The 3,383-nt window shown below is 31.0% G+C and overlaps 2 non-coding genes across 2 annotated transcripts; both read right to left on the reverse strand.

Annotated features, from left to right (window-relative positions):
• Nucleotides 1-1,241: 1,241 nt before the first annotated feature.
• Nucleotides 1,242-1,315, reverse strand: TRNAW-CCA (transfer RNA tryptophan (anticodon CCA)). Its single transcript has one exon. It is a non-coding gene; the product is annotated as a tRNA-Trp (tRNA).
• A 162-nt stretch (nucleotides 1,316-1,477) lies between these two features.
• On the reverse strand, nucleotides 1,478-1,551 carry TRNAP-UGG (transfer RNA proline (anticodon UGG)). The gene has a single exon. It is a non-coding gene; the product is annotated as a tRNA-Pro (tRNA).
• Between the last annotated feature and the right edge of the window lie 1,832 nt (nucleotides 1,552-3,383).

Raw genomic sequence — 3,383 nt, forward strand, 5'->3', positions numbered from 1 at the left:
CAGAACAACGAATAGAAGAATAATAAATATTCGTAATGCACGCATTATTGTTTTATATTAGACTCAAACGATCGTTCTTCAACTAATTAGAAGAATGTTTTTAATATGGAAAGAATAAGAATAAATGGAGAACCTAGTTTCGAGTGATCTGATCGTGCGATACTTTTTTTCTTTTTAAAAAAGATTTTATGGAAATGAACCCACTACATAAAATCTAATTAGTGGGAATACAATTTCATAAATAAAGGGCATTATAAGGTCATTCATTCTTCAGCGATTCAAAGAGCATTTCATTTTTGGAATCAAGTTACACAACATAGTTTATTTATTATTTTTCTTTTTTTTTTTTTTTTTTCTTTCTAATTATTTAGAATCCATTTAATAGATTTATATATTTACTAGATTTATATATTAAATTATTGTTTATAAATTCTTTATAATAAGAATATTTGTTTTGAAAACTCAAGAGTTGTTCAATGAATCCCTTGATTCCGAATTGCGGGATAGAGAGACAGATGATGAATTGATTTCTTACCTATGTCACAAGATTTTTGTTAGTATCATCTATAATCATAATAATAGATGAATCAAAAACTTTCAATTGAATATATTTTTTCAATTAGTATTTTTACTTATCCATCCGCGTATCTTTCAAAAATAGAAACTTAGGGAAGTGCTTTATAAACATATGGATAAAAATAACGTATTTCATTTAGCCTCGTCATGCCTACTATCACTAGTTATTTCGGTTTTCTACTAGCAGTTTTAACTATAACCTCAGCTCTATTTATCGGTCTGAACAAGATACGACTTATTTGATTAAAATTCATTGAATGCACAATTCAAAAAAAAGAAAGATTTCGGTGTTATTCAATATATTCTATATATTGTAGAGTTCTTTACCTTGTCAATTCAATTTCGAATTCTTGGTCATTGAGATTCATGGGCAATACCGATTAATATTTTAAGGATAGATATTACCTCTCCTTTTCCTCGTTCAACTAAATTGAAATGATTGAAGTTTTTCTATTTGGAATCGTATTAGGTCTAATTCCTATTACTTTGGCTGGATTATTTGTGACCGCATATTTACAATACAGACGGGGGGATCAGTTGGACCTTTGATTAATTAACAGTTCTTTTTTTTGATTGACCCCCTACTTGCTTTATAGGAGGTAAAATTTTGATTTCTGTTGAATTATTTCAGTATCATTTTGATTTAACAACAACAAGAATCGAATCACGCTCTATAGGATTTGAACCTACGACATCGGGTTTTGGAGACCCGCGTTCTACCGAACTGAACTAAGAGCGTTTTATTATCAAACTAAAAGCAACCCGAATATATCTTCGATACATATATTATCATAGAGAATATCATAAAATTAAATAAAAAAAGATTGATTCGATATATGTATGTTCAATTTTTATGGATCTCAATTGATTCCTCGTTACTGTTCAGAAGATAAGTAATAGGTAGGGATGACAGGATTTGAACCCGTGACATTTTGTACCCAAAACAAACGCGCTACCAAGCTGCGCTACATCCCTTTCAATTGGTCTACAGTGTTATTGTAGAGAATCCCTGTCTTGTTTTCCACATTTTTTATTTATTTCCTCCATTGGTATACACAAATTATCTTGCCATTTCTTCTTTTTTGTCTCATATCATATATAAAATATAATAAAAATAATAAAAAGACTTATATACGTATGAAATAATAAATATTAAATCCGCCGTAAAGAAAAATGAATATTTGGGGGTGGGGCGGAAAGCTACATATTTTTTTTAATAAAAAAGGGAATATCTACCGAATTGAACTGTTGTACATTTCAATTTGAATTAGGAATTCCGCGGACAATACAAGCGGTTATTAACTATATATACATTTGATGGTATGTAATACCAGTATGTATTACAAATTACTATAAAGTAGGAGGGTTTTCAATGCGAGATCTAAAAACATATCTCTCCGTGGCACCGGTAGTAAGTACTATATGGTTCGGGGCTTTAGCGGGTCTATTAATCGAGATCAATCGTTTATTCCCGGATGCGTTGGTATTCCCGTTTTTTTCATTCTAGTTATTGACTTGGGAAGGGGTGAAGAAGATTAGAAAAACAATCAAATATCTTTGACTAATCCCCTTCCCCCTTCTTTTTTTTAGAGTTTTTAGACTTAGAATAAGTTAGAAAGAATCAAAATGGATTCAACCTCAGTCAAACTCGGACGCGGCGCCAGGTTCAAATTTAATTAATAAAAGAGTGAGAACGAAAATGAAAATGTGATGGCTAGGGCAACAATATCATACAAAATACTTAAATGAAAAACTGTACTGCGATTCTAAATTTAGAAATTATTGTATTACTATATTTTAATATTTGATTGTAACGAAATCTTTCATAATTTTATTTCGAGTTACCAATTTTTCTTTTTTTCTTCATTTTGGATCGGAAAATGGAAGAGTTGCGTGAATCAAAAATCCAAGGGAGGTTCATGGCCAAGGGTAAAGATGCCCGAGTAACTGTTATTTTGGAATGTACTCGTTGTGTTCGAAACGGTGTTAATAAGGAATCAATAGGGATTTCCAGATATATTACTCAAAAGAATCGACACAATACGCCTAGTCGATTGGAATTGAGAAAATTCTGTCCCCGGTGTTACAAACATACGATTCATGGGGAGATAAAGAAATAGATCGAACCGATCGGCTGTGTGTCACCCTTTTCCAATCCAAGGAAGATGAAAAATTACATATATTAGACATATTTTAGATTTAAATATAAACAAACCAAATCCTATTTCGATCGGATCTAAAATGATTTAGAATTAAGAAATAGGATTTTCGGGATAAGGAATAAAAAAACCATGGATAAATCCAAGCGACTCTTTCTTAAATCCAAACGATCTTTTCGTAGGCGTTTGCCCCCGATTCCATCGGGGGATCGAATTGATTATAGAAACATGAGTTTAATTAGTCGATTTATTAGTGAACAAGGAAAAATATTATCTAGACGGGTAAATAGATTGACCTTAAAACAGCAACGCTTAATTACTATTGCTATAAAACAAGCTCGTATTTTATCTTTGTTACCTTTTCTTAATAATGAGAAACAATTTGAAAGAAGCGAGTCGACCGCTAGAACTATTGGTCTTAGAACCAGGAATAAATAGACTTAGCTTACTCTTTAATTGAATTAAAATTCTAATCCAAACTCAACCGCAGATTGATTCTTTGTTCGAAAAATCCGAAAATCTAGATTCGATTGTCGTGTCGTAAGAAAAAGAAAGAATAGTGGAAGAAGAATAAATCGTTTTTTTTTTATTGAACATATTTGCTCATTTTGACCACTTTATCATATTTTATCATACTAATTTCTACTC

The sequence above is a fragment of the Cucumis melo genome, unplaced genomic scaffold (assembly GCF_025177605.1).
Source record: "Cucumis melo cultivar AY unplaced genomic scaffold, USDA_Cmelo_AY_1.0 utg001323l, whole genome shotgun sequence".
NCBI lineage: Eukaryota > Viridiplantae > Streptophyta > Magnoliopsida > Cucurbitales > Cucurbitaceae > Cucumis > Cucumis melo.